Here is a 12,542-nt window from a genome sequence, read left to right as displayed (position 1 = left end):
TCTGGGGCACCCAGCTTCTGGCTGCCAGAAGGGCTGGATATTTCTAAGTCAGAATAGCCCCCAAGAGGCAAAGGCTGTTTGCAGACATATGCTCTGAAGAATTTACCCACAAACTAACCCCAACCAGGCAAATGGCTCAAGATTAGTGTAGGGAGTCTCTTGGCAGTGTCATCTCACCTCCCAAGAGGTGAATGAATCTTTTGAAACAAATGATGGTGCATTCTTGTGATGGATGCATGGAGCTGGAAAGAGCTGATTGAGACGTCTCAGCCCATAGAAGATAAACAGCATCTCGTTTACCCCCCAACTCTCTGCTTTCCCGTGGCCTTTGTATAACCCCCTTTCCTGAAGGCCACCTTGGGCAAACCTTGCAACTTTCCATTTTTGTAATGTGCCAAGTTCTCTGTAAAACTCCGAGTTCTTCAATGACTCAGATCCCCCGCCTTCTACCCTGCAGTGGCTGGAGGCTGGGAGGGGTGCTGAGGCCTATCCTGACCGCTCCTCCTCCTCCTCCCTGCTCTGATGTGGGGGCAGGAGGAGGCACAGGCTGAAGTCCTCTCCTTTGCTGGCAGCTCCTCTCTACTCCCCTGGGGAAGGGTTCTGTGGGATCCTACATGTCCCTGGGGGCATGGTGGGTATGGCTTTCACAGGAATGGGGTTCAGCCTTGCCCCAGGGCCCCTGTCACTGGGACCTGCCAGGAAAGGGGGCCTTGTGTCCCACTGGCCCAGACCAGAGGGTGCTAACCCCCAAGCCCCTCGCGGCACTTCTGGACCCTCAGAGGACCCCCCAGAGGCCCAGGGGACTGGGATGGCGGGGCCATCCTCTCCTCCTTCCCAGACATGACACCCTATGTGCCACAGGTCCCTTCTGCTGGCACGGGCACCCAGGAGCACCCAGCCTCCAAGTTCACACAAGCTGCCAGGGGCACACCAAGCCATGCGGCTCTGTGGCCGCGTACCCCCTGGCATGTCCTCACGGGGGCGGTGAGTTCTGAGGCTCAGCAGACATCATCCTGGTCAAGCAGCTAGTCTCCTCTTCCAGCAAGGCCTCTCCCCATCCACCTACTTGGCCTGGAGTGGGCGGTGGGCAGTGGGCGGGAAGTATTTGGGGGGGAAAGGAAGTGGCTTTTAGCCAAGAGCAGTGTGCACCCCACAAGCTGAAGCCTGGCCTCCTTCCAGGCCTAGGGCTCAACCCACATAGACAAGGGTGGGAAGGGGGTGGGGCTCCTCTGTGGAGGTGCCAGGAGGCTGATGGGAGCTCTTTTGAATGACCGGGCACCTGGCATCTTTATTTACAGCTTTGGCCCCTGTGTGCAATTCTAGAACAGTGGCAAAAGTCCCATATAAGGTCCTAGCTCTCAGCCAAGAAAAGAGAGAAAGAGCCTCCTTGTGAACTGATACTAAATGATCTCAAAGAAGTGTTACAAAAGGGAAGAGCAAGGTTCAGAACCCTAAATATTATGGCCCCAATTTATATATATATATTTTTTCTTTTAGGGCTACACCTGCAGCATATGGAAGTTCCCGGGCTAGGGAGGGGTTGAATCAGAGCTGCAGCTCCTGGCCTACGCCACAGCCACAGCCACACCACATCAGAGCCACATCTGTGACCTACACCACAGCTCACAGCAATGCTGCATCCTTAACCCACTGAGCGAGGCCAGGGATCAAACCAGCATCCTCACAGAGACTAGTCAGGTTCTTCACCTGTGGAGCCACAGTGGGAACTCCCCCAATCTGTATTTTAAAGGTTGTATAACATACACGTATACATCATAGTCTATACAAGAAACGTAATAGCAGTTGCTTTGGGGTTGGGGCCACTTTTCACTGAAGCCCTCCATGAATGGTTCAGAGCAGGCACCCAATACAGGTGCCCCCACCCCCTGCACCCCTCCGCCCAGGCTGAGAAAAGAGGAGACCCAAGTGAACGTGCCTTTACATCCATTTACCAAAGGTAAGTAATGAACTGTGAGGAGAGGAACATGGCCAGCGGTGCATCTACCAAAGAGAAAGGGCACCTTGGTGCCAGCAAGATATAAATCTGCTATCAAAATAAATAAATCAATAAATCCTGTAAAAACAAATCTGCTAGTCACTCATCACCAGCTTTAAAGAGGATGACAGGCAGCTTCCAATACTAGGTGCTAGTGATTAAATATCCCTAAAAACAGAGGTAAAGGAACAAAGGTCAATAAAAAAAAAGTGGAGAGGGGGAGAAACAATTGTATCCAGAACTTTGGGCACAGGCTGTTTTGATGGAGGTGACACTGGTTTATAACATCCTATTTCTATTTCCATATGTGCTCCAGCGGGATCACCACCCACAATTTTAGTTTCTAGCCATAACTCTACAAGTGACCCTTTGAGCCATTTCCGATCCCAACCCCTCCTACCCATCCCTTCTGGTAAGAACTACTCTGTCCTCTGCATCTATGTGTTTGTTTTAGTTTGGTTTGATTTGTTTGTTTTTCGTTTTCTTCTTTTTCATAAAATATTCCACATATGAGTGAAATCATAAGTATTTGTCTTTCTCAGTCTGAGAAATTTACCCCTCTAGAGGTTCCCCATTCAAAAAGTTTACCCAAGGAGTAGCCCAATGTCCCTACATCCTAAAACTGAACTGATTTCCAACCAAACAGCTTATCTTCTACTGAAAATGAGCTTTTCTCCAGTGTTCCCATTACTGTTTACTATCTCCCACCAGACTCGATGTGTTTTGAGGACTGGGACTATGTCTCATTCATGGCTTGGAATGGGTACGCAATAACTATTTATTGAATGAAAAACACTTTGTCCTTCTCTGTCAGACCCTTTGCCCTAGTCTATCAGTTAAGTATAATATCCCCTTTTAAAGAAATCCATAGAACCCATCCCCCACATAACAGGTTATACCTTTAGAATCTTTTGATTAAGAAACTACGTAATGACCAGAAGTTATATTGCATTCAGTAGAACACGGAAATAAATGTTTATTTCATCAATCACAACAGTACCCACATCCACTCAAAGGCATGGTGTGCATGTGGATTTTTAGGCCTGTGCAGCCTCTCTGAGGCTCCCCTTCCTTATGTCAGCCTACAAGAGGATGAAGTACTAAAGGCAGGAAAGAACCTTAAAAAGCCCAGGGCCTTGAGCTCTCCTAATTCACAATTTTGCCAAGAGATGGTCCTGCCCCTAAGGATTAATGAGAAGTAAGAATGAATGATGCTGAAAAAGGGAAATAGCAGGGAGTCAATATCTGGAAATTAAGTGAATTCCCCCAGAACACAATGATTACCATTCTCGAAGTTGGTCAGTGTTAAAGTCTAATGCTAATGCACAGAAGTAATCACTGTTTTTGTGAATCCCACTTCCTGGGTGTGGAGGGAGGCCCAGAGCGCAGATGGGAATGTGAGCTGCAAACCCATGTTGTACAGAGTCTGGAGCTCCCGTGACTGGTGTTCAGCTCTGTGGATCTTTTTCATTTTGTTTTCCTTTGGTCCCCATGCCCACCCCCATCTCCACAGTTCAAGGCAGCTCAGAATGGCAGTTATGCCACCTGGTGGGGTGCTTTTGAAGCAGAGATCACAAGAGGCACCCCTAAGCTTCTATCCAACTTTAGCATCAGCTCTGTGGTTCCCACATGATCATCTCTCCTGTGAACGTCACCAAAGCCTCCTAACTTCCTCTCTTCCATCCCCCTCTTCTCACTGTTGAATACACGAGATCTGGTCTAGATACAAGTAACACGCTTCAACAGCTTCCCAGTGCTCTGGGGATAAAGACGAAACCCCAAACTTTGCCCCCATGTCCCGTTGGCTAGGCCCTTGCCCACCTCAAGGTCGCTTCGTGCGCCTCCTCCCACATCATATCTGCTCCAGCCGCGGGAGCTGGCCTTCTGCTCCCTGCCTCACAGCTTCACACGTGCTGCCCCCTCTGCCTGGTACCTTTCCATCCCCACCCCTTTGCCAAGACAATTCCTATGCCTCCTTCAGAGCTCAGGCCCAGCGTGGTCCCTGGAGGAAAATATTCATGCCTCTGGTACTGGACTGGGCCCCCCTCCCTATATCCACTTAACACACTAGACACCTATGCTGCAAACCCTGTGAACTGAGTGACTCCCTAAGTGAAAGCTCCCCTAACTCTGACCTTGACTGGCCCTCAGACTGCTGAGGGTCAGAGCTCTCTGCTTCCAATCAGAGGTCATATCTGTTGGTGCTTGCAGCTTTCCTGTGACCGCTCATGTCAAGCCAGCCAGCCTGTGTCTGTACAGAAATCCTAGTCCTTTGATGTCTCTCTACACCTGTTCTCAGCTCTTGGACAAGAGACCATATCTTCCTGTGTCTGTTGCCAAGTTCAGCAGCCTTGGAGCTCTGCATCTAATCATATCTCTACGCAAGGTGAAACCCAAAGGCAAAAGCCCTCTCCCCTCACCTCCCAACCACTAGCCCACTCCCCAAAGGAACAATCATCAGTTGTTTTGGAACTACCATCATCTTTGTACTCCTCAAGGAAAGAAAATTTGCTATTACCTCCAAATAAATATATATCCAATGCGCACAAGTATTTATTTATCTACTACTACTTATACCAAATACATTCTGACAAATTTTGGATTGGGGAGGAAAGGCATAAATCATCATTCTTACCCCAATTCCTGGTCTTTTTCTAAATATCTGCACGAATTTTTAGCAACATGGATGGACCTAGAAACGATCATGCTAAGTGAAGTCTGCCATACAATGCAACACCAACATCCAATGCTTTCACTGACATGTGGAATCTGAAAAAAGGACAGAATGAACTTCTTTGCAGAACAAATACTGACTCACAGACTTTGAAAAACTTATGGTCTCCAAAGGAGACAGTTTAAGGGGTGGGGGTATGCACTGGGGTTGTGGGATAGAAATCCTATAAAATTGGATTGTGATGATCACTGTACATCCACAAATGTAATAAATTCATTGAATAACAAAAAAGGAAAAAAAGAATACATGTTGAATAAATAAAAAAAATATCTGCATGGTATTACATTGTATGGCTGTATTATTTACATCATCAGTCTACCATACAGATATTTAGTCTGTTTTTCAGTTTTTCCATCTTAACATGTTGCAATGAATCTTTTTATATACATCTTAGTGTCCTTTTGTGAATGTATTTATAAACTCCCAGTAATAGAATGACTGTACCACGAAGGATGTATTTCCAGTTTTAATAGATACTGGCAAGTTATCCTTTGAAAAGGAGATGATTAACATTTCCGGCAACAGCCTTTGAGAATGGCAGCTTGCCCACGGGGTGACCAATACTGGATATTGATCAGCTTTTTAATTTTAACCTATGTGCTCACTGAGAATTGATCTCTCATCCCCATTTCTATCGTGATGAGTGATGTTAACTATGTTTTCATGTGTTTATTTTTCTGTACATTACACGTTCTTTCTTTCTGTCTTGAATTATTCAATCTCCATTTATACGAATGTATTGTAAACTAAAGAAATGTGACTGTGCTCTAGATAGCTAATATTGTTCCCCCGATTTTTTTTTTCTTTTGACATTATTATTTTAAGCCTCTGATGTTAGAATTTCTTGATCTGAGGCTCTGTGTGCTGCTTAAGAATACATTCCCTGGCCCAAAATTGTGTACACATTTTTATCAGTTTTAAAGAGCTAGACAATCGCTACCATCTGTTCCTAAAGATTCATCTCATGCCTGGTGCTCCTCGGCCTCCTTGAGACATCACAGTTTAACAAAGCACTGACGGTTGATCTTCTTTTTGACGGTCCTAGCCTGCTCACAAATTCAGCCAAAATATCCAGAATAGTTGAGGCTAACTTGATCGATTTTTTTCCTGGTTCCAAACTGTTGTCTGGGTTATTGATTACTTTCTAGTGCCCTTTACGCAGCCTAGATTGAAGAAGCAGCCCTTCAGTCTAATTAAAGTCCTGCTCATAAAACACAGGAATCTCTTTGAATGCTTTTCCCCAAGCTTTGGAAGAAGATGACTTCCCCAGTTGTCTCTGGCCTTCTATGTGCAGCATCTTGAGCTAAGCCATTCCTGTATCTGGAATCTAACATACAGCATGAATGAACTTCTCCACAGAAAAGAAACTCATGGACTTGGGAGAACAGACTTGTGGTTGCCAAGGGGGCAAGGGAGGGAATAGGATGGACTGGGAGTTTGGGGTTAATAGATGCAAGCTATTGCATTTGAAGTGGATAAGCAATGAGATCCTGCTGTTCAGCCCAGGGAATATACCTAGTCAAGTGATGGAACATGATGGAGGATGATGTGAGAAAAAGAATGAATTATATATATATACATGTATGACTGGGTCACTTTGCTGTATAGTAGAAATTGACAGAACACTGTAAATCAACTATAATGGAAAAAATAAAAATCATAAAAAAAGAATAGCTGGGATTTTTTTATGCCTGCCCGCAGGGGAGCTTCATGTGTCTGGTTGGGGTGGGGGGAGGGTGGCGAATGGGAGTGAGCAGTACAGGTGACTGGCAGAGGAGATCACAGCAGCACAAACCTGGGAAAAGATAATATTTCTAAAGTTCTGGCTTCATGGGACTTTCCCCCATGATTTTTAGCTCATAATGTTTTGCAGTTTATAAATCCTTTAAGGTAAGTCAGTCCATTGCTGTTTTTATATAGCAATACTGAGGGGGGTCCTTCTCCCCAATATTTTTGTTCCCCCTAATATGGTTCCTAATATTTTTATGTAGGAAAAATGGAAGCTCTGGGAGACAGAAGTAACACAGCTAAGGGGCTAAGCTGGGCTGAAAGTCTCTGTCTTAGGATTCTGAGGCTACTGGAATCCTGTGGCCCTACATGGTTGACATCACCTTTCAGGTAATGGAAGACAAGCTTAAACACAACTTCAAAAAATCGTGTGCTTAAGGAATCGAGTAACTCTAAGGAAGCTGAGCTTCAGCTTCCATAAAGAGCTAAGGCAGGGCAGTATATTAGCAGCACAGGATCCTGCAGACTCCAAGAATACACTGAGATAGGATTGCCATGTAAAATATAGCATTCCTAGTTAATTTCACATGCCAGATTAACAATGAATACTTTTTAGTACACATATGCCCCAAATATGGCTTGGGACCTACTTACACTTAAAAAGTATGTATTTGTTTATTTGAAGTTAAAATTTAACTGGACATCCTGTGTTTTTATTTGCTCAGTCTCACAATTCTAACTGAGGAGAGACAGTTTGTTGATACATGACAAGATTTGTGATATTCTTGGTCTGAGAAGGTATTAGCGGAGTTGTAGCAGTGACTCATATAGAAACAAGGAAGGCTTGTAACACTAAAGATCTCAGGCAAGGAATATTTTTGCCCATTTTGCTTGGTACCAAGCTCAAACGTTAATCATGCAATGTGTATCAAGGTCTTTTAAAAATCACAAAAGATGTGTTCAATTATTTATCTTTAGAGATACTCTTTGCATCATCATTCATAATTCTGTAAAAAAGGAAGCACCTGACTCACTTGCAAACACGATTTGGTGACTAATAAATTCAGTCAATGGGACGTAATGAAAGAAAATGGAATCCAAAATTATTTTAAGAGTGTCGATACAGATATTCCTTGACATGGAAGTATGTTGAGGATACAAGAGTGAATGAAAAATTCAGGTTGTTAAATGATATTTTTACAAAACAACTGCATTTTGTCTATTGAAGCACACCTTTCCCCCCTCATGTTTTAGTATCTCTGAAATTAGGATGTCTTTAGGATTAATGGCGTCATCACTGCAGTTGGCCAGGCGGCAGACATGACATAATTGTCATCTATAGGCATGTTGAGTGCTCAGTGATTGATGGTCTTGGTGTCAGCTCGCTGAGCTCTCTGCAGTGTTGGTACAACATATTTTGAGTTTGCCATTTAAAATGTCCTCCAAGATTACATTGTAATTCAGCATTGAAACGAAAAGTTATTTTCTGTGCAGAAGCACAGAAGCAAAGTAGAAGGGACTATATTTGATTTTAGCAATAGGAATTTTCTTTTTGTCTTGGAGAAACAATCAGTTATATATTGTCTTACAAAGCAGCAACCAAAGAAGTGCTTTTCCAAGAAGAGAAGACTCACAAGTAGATTCAGAGAGGCTCTGTTTTGCTACTGAGAAATATGCAGTTAACAGGAAAGGCAGGGCAGAGCTGGGGTGGGGACACGGGGAGCCCAGGCAGCCTCTGGGGACTCCGGCTGCCATGTTTGTCCTGCTGACCCCTGATCCAGTCCAGACTGGGATCCAGGCAGCTAAAGCAAAAGGCAGGGAGAGATTGAGCAGGTGTCACTGGGGCCTGGGGCTCCCCAGCTGTCACTCTCTCAGCTCCCTAAGTGACAAGAGAAGGGAGGGTTGCAGGTGACAGGCAGCAGGCAGACACGTATGGGGCCATTTAATTTGCATTTTATCTGTTATCTGGAACTTGCCCTGGTCACTTGGGTACCTCAGGCAGAGGAAAATCCTTGGGACTCTGGCCAATGCCTAGACCTGCCCTTTGGGCTGCCTCCAAACCTCTGATCCCACATCTTCCTTCCCCAGCAAAGTGAGAAAGGGGATTCACAGGAAATGGAGTCTATGGTTCCAGCTGCACAGAGAGCAGGAGCCGTGAAGGAACAGACCTGTGCCTCCCAGAATGATAAACCATCTCATGCCCCTGCCCACAGCCAGCTGAGTGCCTTTTCTCTCAATACTTCCTCTGTAATACTTGCCTAATAATAAGAATATTTACTGAGTGCTTATTCTGTGTCAGCCACTACTAAGTATTTTATTATACATTTTCTCATTTAATCTTCACCAGTCTGGGAAGGTAGGTGTTATTATCTGAACTTTCCAGATTAGGAAATTTAGGTTCAAGTTCACTCAAGACGTTCAGAAAGAAGATTCAAACTTCAGATTCCCTGGCTACAAACCCTCTGCTCTTAAGCACTACTCATAGTACCTGTCTCTAAACAGACCCTGACTGCTCTCTGCCCTCTCCTATCTAATCTCACTACCTCTGTGTCACTTCTGCTCCATGAGCCTGCCTCCTCTCTCCCTATGCACCTACATACCAAGCAACTAGCAAAGAGCTAGCGTTCCTGTCATTGTCCCCTGCGCCCACAGTGGGTGCACAGCCCCAGGATCCCTTGTACTCACAGAGAGGGCACTTAAGTGGCTCTGTGCGCCACCCATAATATCCTGTGTCTCCCACAATCTCTAGTGCCTCCCACAATCCTTGTGCCGTCCATAATGCTCCATGCCGCCCAATAACCCTCTTGCCTCCTGCAATCCCCTGTGCCCCCCACAATTCCCTGGGGCCAGCCTAGAACTCAGCGCTGTGTGCCTTCTTCAACCCCTCTGTGTTTAGAGTTAGCAGATACTGTCTCATAAATACGGCCTTGGGTCCGCTTGTTGCCCACGGGTGGCTGAATGAAATAAGCCCTTCACTTCAGCCTGGCTGTGCTCATGTTCACAGGGCCTGACCCACCCCCAAACCAGGCTTTGTGAAGCCACCCTCCCACAGAACGCTGGCTGGCGCTCAGTCTGAGATCCCTGCTCTGACCCCGGACTCCCATCTCTACTGCTCACTGAGGGACTGTGTGCATATGATCTCAGTAGGGTTAAGAAGCCATTCTAAAGCCATGTCTCTTCAATCCAGCCATGAGCTCCTTGAGGCCTTGCTCTTCATCTGACATGAGCATCAGCAGTGGCCTCTTCCTGTGCCCAACAGTCCCCATCAGGCCCAAGGTGGGGAATTAGCATCCACACCCCTGGTCTAGATTTTCATCTTAACCACGCTAATCCCCTGACATTTGGACCTTAGTAGGTGACTGGGGAGAGCAGAGTTGGGGTCAGAAGAGGAATGAAGGGGATAGCATGATACTCCTTCAGGGGTCCAGGCATGACAGTAAGACCACTGATCCAAGAACCAATTTGGCATTTAGCTCAGTGGATTCTGGAGTTGGTGGCTCTACGTTAGAAGACAAACTACATGCTGATTCCATTTTCTGCCTGACTCAAAAACAAAAGTGAAACAAAGAGCAGCTGCAGCCAGGACAGGAAGCATGTTAATTACTTTGATTTTTAAAAAATTTTCCATTGAACATTGTTTTAATTCAGAGTAATCCTTGAGTTAATTCTACCATTACCTAAGTGTGCTGGGAAGTGGGGGTTGAAGGGGAAACAATGAGGGTAGAGAAAGTTTTGTTGGCAGGTGCTGGTGGGCAAGACTTAGGGGAGCCCCAGGGCTGGAGGTCAGTGTCTGTGAATGCCTCCCTGTATAAGCGGTAAAGGCCATGGGAACAGGGAGAGGAGAAAGGAAGAATGAACTGCACAAAATGATGGGGGTTTCCTTGGAGGACCCTCCATCTAAGTGGGGTTTGTGAGAGGCACAACGTCCCAGTGCTTAAGAGGAACATGGCCCCTGGAGTGGCCCCTTAACTTCTCAGTCTAAGGCTGGCCCAAGAGCGAAACAGAGGGGACATTATTACAACGACTCTCTAAGCAGCTCTGAACTCCCTGCCAGGTTTCTATTTCAAGAATACCATTGTAAGGATATATGTTATGAACTATTTCATACAGCTAGCCTTGGCCTTCAAGAAAATTATGGTGGAGACCACCAACCCAGGGCGCATTTAAGATTGTTCAGAGAAGGTGGTTAAGAACCTGGCTACCAATTACAATGTGTGGGAGGGTTTTCTACACCGCCAAGCAATTCTCAGACACCAGATGGTGTCCTACATCAGTTCAATCTGAATGCTATCTCCCTGGAGACAGCATCACATCCTATAGGTTAAAGGCTCAGTCCCACAAGACTGACCCTCTTCCTCCCGGACACCAGCTGCAAGTCTAGGTTGTCACCAGTGCTTCTGCCCAGTCAGAGATTCCCATGACCCATTCCTTGGGTTCCATTAATTTGCTAAATTGGCTCCCAGAACTCAGGGAAATAGTTTACTTACTGGATTACCTGTTTATTAAAAAAAAAAAAAAGATACAATTCAAGAACAGCCAGATAGAAGAGATTCACGGGACAAGGTACCGGGAAAGAGCATAGAGCATCCCTGCCCTCTGCCAGCTACTCTTCCCAAATCTCTACCATGTTCACCAACCCAAAAGCTCTTTGAACCTCAGCCTTTTACCTTTTTTTTTTTTTTTTTTTTTTTTTTTTTTGTCTTTTTGCCTTTTTCTAGGGCCGCTCCCACGGCATATGGAGATTTCCAGGCTAGGGGTCTAATCGGAGCCATAGCCACCAGCCTGTGCCAGAGCCACAGCAACACCGGATCCGAGCTGCGTCTACGACCTACACCACAAGCTCATGGCAATGTCAGATCTTTAACCCACTGAGTAAGGCCAGGAATCGAACCCGCAACTTCATGGTTTCTAGTTGGATTCGTTAACCACTGTGCCACGACGGGAACTCAGTGCCTTTTACATTTTTATGGAGGCTTTATTACACGGGCATGATGGGTTAAATCACTGGTGATTGATTCAACCTCTTACCCTTCTTCCCTCTGCAGAGGTCTGGGTGAGACCAAAAGTTGCACCTCTCTGATCACATGGTTAGGTCCTTTGGCAGCCAGCCCCCAAGGTTCTAAAAACCACTTCAACAACATCACAAAAGACACCTTTAGCATTTCAAGGGTTTTAGGAGCTCTGTGCCAGACCTGGGGACAAAGACCAAATACATATTTATTATGGATCATAATATCACAAGAGTCATTCTGCTCCTTTAACCCTTGACCATTTATACTTAGGAGTTTCACTCAGCTCCTAGGGAGGTGGGGCGGGGGAGAGATAATTTGTGATGCCAGCTCAAGTCTGGGTAGGAAGCTACCTAGGATAGACCATGAAAAAGTGAACGAATACAGCAACTCAACTCTTTCTTCATGTGGCATTTCATGAAATGACTTTGCTTTTTCCACATGTAGTCTCTGATGACAGAAGAAGGGGCTGTCAAAATTCCTTGAAAGTCACCAAGAGTGAGAGGGAGAGCTGGGATTGGCCCCTCTACCCTGAGGATCTATGACACAGCATTTGGTCTTGTCGAGTCTCCTTGCAGGAAGGACACCCAAGTCACAAGGCACCACTCCCTTCTTAGGAAAGGAGGCCCAGGGCTCTGTGGCTGCTGAGAAGGATCTGTTCTCAGGGACCCTGGTGAGTCTCAGCAGAGGCCTGCTCTGTCCCTCCACATTCTCATGCTCACTGGAGTAGAAATGCTCAAGGACAGGTGAGTGGTTTGTAAAACACGATAAAACATCTGGACAAAGATCATGGATCAGGTCAGAATCAGCGTGACACTAAAGAGTTTGTCCACAGTGCCCAAAGCTTTGAGCTCCTCTTGGAAAAACAAAGTCACAGGTGTTGGAATGCAGCCTCCTCGGGTAGGGCAGCTGCAGAGAGCAGTAGCATTGCCCCGAAAGAGTGAGCTTCAAGTCCCAGCCTTGACCTCTGCTGGGTCTTTGAACTCCTTTCTGATTTTAAAATTGAAACGAGAAGAATCAAAGATGTTATAAGGATTTAATAATATTAACATCTGAAAGTGTTTTCCATGTGTCA

Source organism: Sus scrofa, chromosome 1, assembly GCF_054392235.1.
Source record: "Sus scrofa isolate SSC_HxYL_T2T_F1_AM1 chromosome 1, Sscrofa_HxYL_maternal_Yorkshire_Landrace_v2.0, whole genome shotgun sequence".
NCBI lineage: Eukaryota > Metazoa > Chordata > Mammalia > Artiodactyla > Suidae > Sus > Sus scrofa.
The sequence above is the reverse complement of the archived record's forward strand: the minus strand, read 5'-3'. Positions refer to the sequence as shown.